The following is a 9,754-nucleotide window of genomic DNA, read 5'->3' as shown; positions in this document are numbered from 1 at the left end:
TGTAAAGAAGGCATCAAGAGCAGTAAGGAGGAATAAGGTTCACCCCCCAATGCAGTTTTAAAACACTAACCAGAACTTTAATATTTTTTACATTCAAAAATAACACTTTGAAATGTTTTCAAATTATATTTTTTAGATTTTATTTATTTACTTATTTGAGAGAGAGAGCACATGAGCAGGGGGAGAGGCAGAGGGAGAGAATCTCAAGCAGATTCTATGCCGAGCACGGCACCCGACGCGGGGCTCCACCCCACAGCACGAAGATCAGCACATGAGCTGAAACCAAGAGTCGGACTTAACTAACTGAGCCAACCAGGAGAAAACCGAAATGTTTTCAAATTATTTTAGACTTACAGACAAGTTGCAAACATGGCCCAGAGAGTCCTTGCGTAGTTAGCACGTTACATAACAATAGCACCATTATCAAAACCGGAACACTGCCATTGGCCATGTATTAAGTAAGACTTCAGCTGAAATTCACCAGCATCTCCCCTGATGTCCTCTCTCTACCCGAGAATTCAACCCAGATCCCCTCACTGCATTTATCAGTCACGTCACCGTAGCCTCCTCCAATTTGTGAGAGCTCCTCAGTACTAGTATTAATTATTACTAATCTTTGGTAGAATGTCCCTCAATACAGGTTGGTCTGATGCTCTCTCATAATTAGATGAGCCATTTTGGTCAAGAGTACCATGGACTCCTAGAATTTTTAAGCTGACTGGTTACTATGTGACAGACAATATTGTGTTCTATTTTTTAAACATATTAACTTACTAAAAATCCTCAAAACCCCTCCTGAAGTAATGATTTACCTCCACTTCACAGACAAGGAGACAGGACATTAAATCATTGACTGCGTTCACACAGTTAGTGGGGACAGAGCTGGGACTTGAACCTTGCTCTGGGACTCAGCAGCCCACACTCAGCCAGGAGCAGTGGCTCCTCCAGGACAGACTCAAGGCTGGGCGCCTCCTGGGGCCCCTCCGGGCTGCAGCTCTGGATGCAGAAGACACCTGATGAGGCTATCCCACAGGGTACGATGGGGGGGGGGGGGGTGCTGAGGAGCCTTTGGAGTGCAGGGCTTGGAGAAAAGACAACATACCTGCTGAACAGATCTCATCCCACTGTGTGACTCTTACGGTCGATTGGACAGTAAAAATAAAATTCTAGGTGATGCTGGTTAGGGCATCTCACACGTGGGTCCAAACTCCCTTCAACTTAGCCCCATGTTCTGCTTGGGTCTAGTTTTATTTTAAGGCAGAAACTATAAAGTAGGAAGATGCCAGCAAGTCAGGAATGTTTGAATTATAAGCAGCGAGATGGAGAACAGTATCAAATAGGAAAACGTGGCATAGAGAAAAATGAATAGTCTGTTGTTTTTGCAAAGCTATTGGTTCTGCACTGTCCTTGAAAGTTAATTATAATATGCACATTGCAAACAACCTGTTAATAAGCATTGGGACTTGTTAATAAGAGGAGTGTAGATATGGGCTGTTCAACTCAACTCTCTTACATCAAGATTAATTGCTGTATTTTTTCTTACACCCAAGACATATTAATGAAGCCTCATGCTTCTTTCTTTCACATAGAAAATGATCTCACATTCCATTAAATATTGACCTATGCCACATTTGTGCTTGTTTCTCATTTTTGAAACATCTTGAACAGGGAACGCTTTCTGGAGGTATATACTAGGTGGCCAGGGGGAAATGCATGGCGAGCATTACAGTGCGACTGGCCGGAGGTGTTTACCCGGAGTGGCTATCAATGGATCAGTGATACGCAGAGTAACAGAACAGGTGTTCTTCAGTGGTTGGACCTGGGCCCAGTATTGTTTAACATCTTTATCAATGACCTGGGTGAGACGGAATGGAAAGCATGCTTTGCACACGTGCAGCTGATACAGAGTTAGATGGGGACAAATGGGGCCCCAGCATAGAGGTTGTAATTCAAATTGACCTTGGCAGATACTGGCTTGCACAATTCAGCAACGTGCATAGACGAGATTCCATGAGTGGAGAACAGTTAGGAGAAAGAGACAACTATAAAGACAGTAGAGAGTGTTTTTGTTCTTTAGTAGTTTGTTGCTGGCCCAGCTGATGGGGGACCAGGGCAGGAACACAGCAAAGGTGGTGGCCCTGGAGAGCAGGGGATGTCTTCTGTGTGCAGCCAACATGGTGATTTCTCAGAAGAAGGAAGAGAGCATTGTCAGAGGTAAATTTCTTACAGCTGTACCAGGCTCAGAGATTGGGGAAGGGTTGAAGAGAGAGAGGTGTGGCAAGTGTGGATGACTTGACCCAACGAAGGATACATCTGCAGGTTAGTCTGGGAGGAGAGAAGCCAGGGCTGTCCCTCTTGTGAATATAACAGAGCGGGGCTGAACAAGATGGCATGATTTTGCAATCCTGCAGAAAATAAATAACAAAAGCAAGCACAAATACATAAATGAATTCTTTGAGGTCATGTAAGTAAATGCCAGGACAGATAAGAAATAAATGATCAACAGAGAACATGCAGAACTAAGTGTAGGTAACGTAGAAAAAGCCATAGAGTTATGACTTGTAAGAGAACCCTGAATCTTGCGTTTGGAAACAGAAGAAAGCCAAAGTCCTGCCTTACTCATCATATTTCCTTTGAGAGCTAAACAAACAGGAAACAAAGAAGTACATAAATACATGCATATTTACCTAAATAAGGTGTGGGTAGAGGGTGGGATCTCCTGTACTCTATCGAGCTACCATTCACGGTTCATAAAATTTACCCTTTTCAAGTCTTCTTGGCACTGCCCAAAGCCCTTGTTAGCCTATGAATGAGGTAGCAGGAAATCACCCAAAATAATTAACAAACTAGATTTGGTTAGCTTGAAGAGCAGAAAAGCTCGGACCCAGAATTTCCAGAGGCGAACAATGATTTCCTAACTGTAACAAGTTGCTGAAGGAGGAAATGAAGTTACTCCCTTAAAGACTTTCGAAATTCAGATAAATTCTGATTTTTATGGCAAGGCACAAATGTGTGCTTACATGACAGTAAGATTATACCCTAGCACCTTAGGCCTGTGTGTGTGTGTGTGTGTGTGTGTGTGTGTGTGTGTGTGTGTTATTTGGTTCTGCTGTGTTATTTGTCAGCTCTCTGATTGTGTTATGTTGCGAAGTGTAAACTCATAAAAAGGAGAGATCCAGAAGCAGGAAAACAAACAGTTATTAGCCATTTGGGCCAGTGTAAGATGTAAATATTTTCTCAGACTCTGACGAATAGTCATATGAGCATTTGAGTGTTTCTTCTGTCCTTCATTCAACAGCAGTGCTCAATGTCGGAGTTTCTGATCGGCGTCATCATGAAACCAGATGGCATAAAATGATGCAGCATGAAACATCAGTTCTCCTGAGAACAGGGCAGGAAGTGGGCTGTGGTCAATCGCAAGCAGGCCTGGCTGGACAGAACCAGACCGATTATCATCCATGGTCATGGTGATGGGCTTGTCCTTCTGGTGATCTGTCCTGCTGTTCCTGACTGTGGAGATCCTGCCTTCCCGCCCTGAAAAGAAAGACCCTTTCCTTAGTTGTATGATAACATCTGAGCGTCCCCCTTTCTCCCACTTTCAATGAAGGGGAAACAAATAGGATGTGGACAGCAGCTGGGGGGGTATTTCACAGATGGTGCCAACCGATCTACAAAAGCCTTTTGTTTTCAGGTACCCTGCCATCTGACAGGTGTTGATGGCCCAGTGGAGTCAACAGTCTGCAAGCTGGTTACCATCCCCGGTGAAGTTCATGGCTCCGATCTGCACTGTCTCAAGGGAGAAGAGTGCTCAGTTGAGGGGGTGGGGGGCCACCAGGGGGCTGGGCAGCTCTGCACAGGCAGGTGTCCACTTCACTTAATCAGAACCCAAAGTTCTCTTTGATCTGTTTCACAGTGTAAAGGTGATTCCTGAAGTTTCTTTCAACTCAGATGAAAATGCAAAAAGATATCAACTCTCAATAGGCTGACAAATGAGCCTTCCATAATTTCCACTCCCCCTTGCATTTGAAACCCCCTCTGCCTTATTGCCTGCTTTACCTCCTGAGTTGAAAGGAAACAAGCATCCACACAGCAAAAACATGCCAAATTCCCTCTTCAGGACAGAAGCCACTGAAAACAGCAAAAATTAATAAAAATTAAAACAGTGTTCTACTCCCAATGAAAGGGACAGAAAACTAAAAAAGGAATCAGGAAGCATTGCTTCCATTTGGAAATTTCTAAAGAATATTAGATTATGGGGGCTCAGTCAGTTAGGTGTGTGACTCTTGATTTCACCTCAGGTTGTCGTCTCAGGGTGTTGGGATCCAGCCCCATGTCAGACTCTGTGCTCAGCGGGGTGTCTGCTTGAGGTCCTCCCTCTTCCTCTGCCCCTCCCCCCAGGGGTGCTCACTTTCTCTAAAATAAATAAATAAAATCTTTAAAAATAGAATATTAGGTTATGGCTTCTCAGTTCAACTTTTGTACTTGGATACATCTTTAATATCTAATATAGATCCTAGCCAACTTTGACAAGCAGCTGCAGATTGGAATGGTTGCATTACATTATTTTGACCTTAGCAACAAATTTCCATTAGAGAATTTACACATGCCATTAGGATCCAAGCTGAAATAATATGTTAGCTTAGACGTACGGCCACTGCACAGGTGTCTTGGACATTTAACAAAGTTTTAACACACAGAATTCTTCCATTGAATTATTTTAGATATATCCATCATGCCTCTCTAGTAACTTGGAAGGGCATGATCTATTTGTGTGACCTACACACACATACACACACACATACACTCACACAGATATTGAAACAGTTCAACAAAGTGTGGTGAGTGCTTATTTCCGATGAAGGGATTTATGGTGATTTTAAACTCTAAAAAGTTATTGTATTGTTTGATATACATATCATGCATCTGTATCATTTTTTACAGAAATAAAAAGTTGCTTAAAAATTAATTGAAAATATCAACAGAGACTCAGCCTTCTTTGCTTCTCAGTGATGAAACTAAGGGGGTGAGCAGATTAAAGAGACATTTTCAAGTGATCAGATTGAGGAAACAAGCACGATTCATTCATTCATCCACTCTTCCATTATTTAAAAGTTCATTCATGTGTGGGGCACCTGGGGTGGCTCCGTCGGTTAAGTGCAGACTCTTGACTTCGGCTCAGGTCATGAGCTCAAGGTCGTGAGATCCAGCCTGGAGTCTGGCTCCATGCTCAGCAGTAAGTCTGCTTGAGATTCTCTCTCTCTCTTCCTCTGCCTCTCCTCCCACTCATGCTCTCCCTGTCTCTAAAATAAGTAAATAAATCTTTAGAAAAAACGTTCATTCATGTGATCTGTCACATAGTGGGCCCATTACATGTCCGAGAATTGGTTTGTGGCTGGGGATACACAGTCAATAACACAGAATGAACAAATTAGTAATGTTCTTCTAAAATATTAATCTTAAAAGATCTCACATTGGGTATAACTTCCAGGGTGAGGCTATACTTGGGGCAGGCACCTCAGTAGAGGTGGTGGGCATGGATCAAAGACTTCCATCAGCTGGAGACCTGACTGAGGGATGCATGTGGCTACAGCTCCTATCTATAAAATAAGCTAAGAAAAATGTCCGTCATGGGGGCACCTGGGTGGCTCCGTTGGTTAAGTGTCTGACTTTGGTTCAGGTTGTGATCTCAGGGTCCTGGGATCAAGCCCCACGTCAGACTCCCTGCTCTGCAGGGAGCCTGCTTGTCTCTCTCTCTCCCGCTCTCCCCACTCATGGTCTCTCTCTCTCTGTCAAATAAATAAGTAAAATCTTAAAAAAAAATAATCGGTCATGGACCCACCCTAGGAATCACATTAATTGCTTATATGGATGATTGTGTTAGTGAATGAAGAAATCAGTAATAAAAATTTTGAAAAAATCCTTGTTTTATGCAAAGCATATCAGAGACAGACACTTTGGCTGACTTCATGTGGCTTGTCAATCACAAGCGAAGACTGGCTGGCCAGCGTAGTTAAAAAAAAATAAAGTTATAGTGTGAAGACTTGGTAAGAATATGTGTATTCTTTGTATTCTTTTACATAAATTACTATGTGAACAAGATATTTTCTTGACAATATCAATCACTGAAAAAATAGGCAAGTATTTTATTTTGAAAGTGAAGTGTAAAAGAGAAAAGGTCATGTAAATGACTGTTGCTGACCTGTGTCTTGTTTTCCCAGCTCCTGTCCACAGCTCCTTACAAATTGGCGGGAACATTTTCCTGTGACAGATCTCACTAATTCCTGATTTGGGCAATCATTTCCCATTACGTAATAAGACATTATACATTAGGATTGTTACCAGTGGGATATTGTGATATATACTCTCTTCAAATACTGGGCGTTGAAGAAATGTGGTGGTTATATCACTGTAGAAGGGTGCTGTTCCCCTGTGAGTTTTTATAGCTTTTTAGAATGTCAGCTCTAGGCCAACATGGGGATCGAACTCATGACCCTGAGATCAATAGTCACATGCTCTACTGACTAAGCAAGCCAGGCAGCTCCATTATGAATTTTTAAAATCTGTTTTCATTGTAGGCATACATTGGTGAAGGACACATGTTTAAAAATTCTCTCCTCTCCTTCTTGCTGGAGAGGAATTGGAGAAGATAACCGGACAACGGATCCCTGGCTTCACTGCCCCAAGATACACTAATTAAACTCTATTCCTGTTACTCATTGCAATTTAGGCACATTTCCAAAGAAAAGAGGACTAGATGGAGTTGAATGGACGGGGTTATTCATTAACCAATGGGCTTACACTGATGTTAAGAGGAAAACGAGATAAACATTCTCTGTCATGCTTCTTGCCTCCGCCATTGCAGCCAGGCCACACTTCCTCTTTAGGGCACCGACAATCCCAGGTGTGACCACCGACGCACCGTCAGGCCAGCTGCCTGCAAGTCAGAGACTTGTGTGGAGCTGTGAGCACATATGCACTGCAGTGTCTCTTTCTGGATCTGATGTTCCCATGACACACGATACAGTCTGTCCAGGGGCAGGGCTGTTCACGTTTCAGGTCTGAGCTCTGATAGCACCTTCCAAACAAGGAAGAGGATAGCAGGGTACGCGTTGTGAAGGCAGGTGTTGAGTTTCAATCCATGAGGAAGAACGTATGGGATCCCTGGTGTCAAGTTTGCCTTGGCATCTCTTCCCTTCCAGAAACTTCAGATACTCAGGGACCTGTGCAGTAATTCCTTGTTCCATGAGCAAATTCTTCCCCAGGGTGTAGCGGCCCCCCTTCGACTTACACACGCGGGAATGTATGCTGAGCTGTATTTGGTATCTTCTTGGGTTTAAATTTGCTTGCTGTGCATATAGATGACACCAATTTAAAGCAGATAGTGAAGGAGTGACTTGCCCCACAATCCCTTGTCAACTGTGAAAATGCGAATAGAACCTGAAGGCAGACACTTTGTTTACTGGTGACAGTGCTGCATTGGAACTTAGACACACAGCTCATAAGTATCAGAGATAGAAACTAGGGTACATCACTTAGAGCTTCTGAGGCTCCTTTTTACCAGTCTATAAAATGGGGCAAAGAATAATGAATGTCTTGGATAATTGTTGTGAAGGAGCAAAGTTTGGTAGACTGTGGATTGCCGCACATATCATCTAAGGAACGACTCTATGGCAAGGGATGTGTTTCCTCATGTACCATTTAACTGACTGCTAAGGAAAGAGCAAAAACCTCACAGGGGATTGTGCCAGGGAATCAGTGATGGGGATCAGGCATGACTCTGTGGTCTCTGTGCAAATCTTAGTTGTGTTGTGCATGGATGGTTGAATTTCAGGCTCACTTCTCCTTGAAAACCTTGATCTCAGTTTGGAAATAACCTCAAAAAGCCATAGTGTCTAAATACTGCCCTATACCCTAGAATTTTATTTGATTTTATTTTTTTTAAAGATTTAAAAAAATTTTTAAATAATCTCTACAACCTAACATGGGGCTCAAACTTACAACCCTGAGATCAAGAGTCACTCTACTGATTGAGCCAGCCAGGTACCCTTACATTACAATTTTATGTATTTTTTATTTTTATTTTTTGAAGATTTTATTTATTTATTTATTTATTTATTTATTTATTTATTTGAGACAGAGAGAAAGCAGGGAGAGTGGCAAAGGGGAAGGAAGAGGGACAAACAGACTCCATACCCAGTGCAGAGCCTGATGCAGGATGCAATCTGACTCCAGCCAAAACCAAGAGTTGGCCACCCAAATGATTGAGTCACCCAGGCACCCCTACACTACAATTCTAGATATTCCATAGCTTTGGTCCAAAAAAGGTGAACTGACCTTGTGAGGAGTCAGTGTCCTGACCAGCAGGCTCAGGATCCCCCAGGAGAAATGGTGGCCTCAGGCCATGTCAGCTCTACAGCCCTCGCCTTCAGACTGAGGACAGCCTCTGAGCCCACATTTCTGGCTATGATTTGTTTTCCATGTAGGCTTTCCAACAGGAGCAAAGACACCTCTTGTTGGTTCTGACTAACATCTCTTCTCGGCATTGCACACCTCATCACAATTTAAGAAGTTGATATCTGGTTTCTACGTTGCCCTCTTGTGGATTTGGTTAATTGGAATCATTCTCTTTAAACAAATCAGTGTTGGGCTTACATGTTATGCAGAAACTTCCACCTGAGGGCTGATGATAAGACACTGAGTTGAGATAAGCTTATGGTGGGAGAGGAACTTGGCCTGGCCACACACAAGGGCACATCCACTTCCTTCCTGTGATTCCTACCACCTGGTTTTGGCTAGTCCTCTCTGCACTACCAGGGAGTACCAGAGGTGGCGCTCTGACTCCCCCACGGCTCCTGTAGACTGCACTAACAGACCCTGTACAGGTCTGCTTGCTGGGTTTTTACAATCCGAATGCTGAACCCCCAGAGGGTAAGAAATGAAGATACGTTTTAGAAGTGGCTGTTGCATGTGACAGGGTAGTAATTCAGTTCATTAAGCGACCTTTCCCAGACTATCGGGTGACGCTGTGTCATTGGATGGGATGTCCTTTCTCCTGGTAGCAGCATGTGGGAAAATTTACTTGGGATTTTGTTCTGCTTTGACCCTGATCCACAACCATTTTCTGCACCAGCCTGAAACTGGCAGCTTGGGAGGCTTTGCTGTCCAAATTCCTGCACTTTACCTGCTAGACAGGTTTCCTTTGGGTGGAGGAGTTTGACAAAGACACCCTTTATCCGTCACCTAGAGTACTTCCACTTAGCCGTTGTTCATTTTGGTATGACCACTTTTTGGCAAAAATCCAGGATTCCCTAATTGAATGAAAACTTTGTTTACAAGGTTTCCCAAATGTATCACATTTATAAAAATTAAAACAAATTGTATTTGAGTCACAAATATGAGCCTCAATTCGACCACAAAGGATACAGTCATTAAAAAACAAAGAAATCTAGAGGGAGGAGAGAGCCAGAGTGAGCTTTCAAAGTACTATGTTGCTATTGTTTCTATTGCTGGTTTAAACTAATGTTTTTATCTCAAAGTGCTACTTCTTTGAGTTAATCCTTCAGATCAGGTTTCATTTACTAATTGTTTATTAATTACCAACAGATTTATTGAGTGCCCACTATGTTCTAGAATCTCTTCCAGGCCCTGGAAACTCTGAGCTAGATCAGAAATCACTTCTGCCGGAAAGGGCCTTTTAATCCATAGCTCATCTTTTTGGAGTTCTCTTATTCTGTTTAAAAAAAAAAATGGGTCC

The 9,754-nt window shown here is 42.8% G+C and overlaps 1 long non-coding RNA gene across 1 annotated transcript; it reads left to right on the top strand.

Annotated features, from left to right (window-relative positions):
* Positions 1-912: 912 nt before the first annotated feature.
* Positions 913-4,948, top strand: LOC130542119 (uncharacterized). The gene is made up of 3 exons (XR_008956454.1): positions 913-1,034; positions 2,078-2,214; positions 3,692-4,948. It is a non-coding gene; the product is annotated as an uncharacterized LOC130542119 (long non-coding RNA).
* The last annotated feature ends 4,806 nt before the right edge of the window (positions 4,949-9,754 follow it).

The sequence above is a fragment of the Ursus arctos genome, unplaced genomic scaffold (assembly GCF_023065955.2).
Source record: "Ursus arctos isolate Adak ecotype North America unplaced genomic scaffold, UrsArc2.0 scaffold_3, whole genome shotgun sequence".
Taxonomy (NCBI): domain Eukaryota; kingdom Metazoa; phylum Chordata; class Mammalia; order Carnivora; family Ursidae; genus Ursus; species Ursus arctos.
This window is presented reverse-complemented; position numbering and strand designations above follow the sequence as displayed.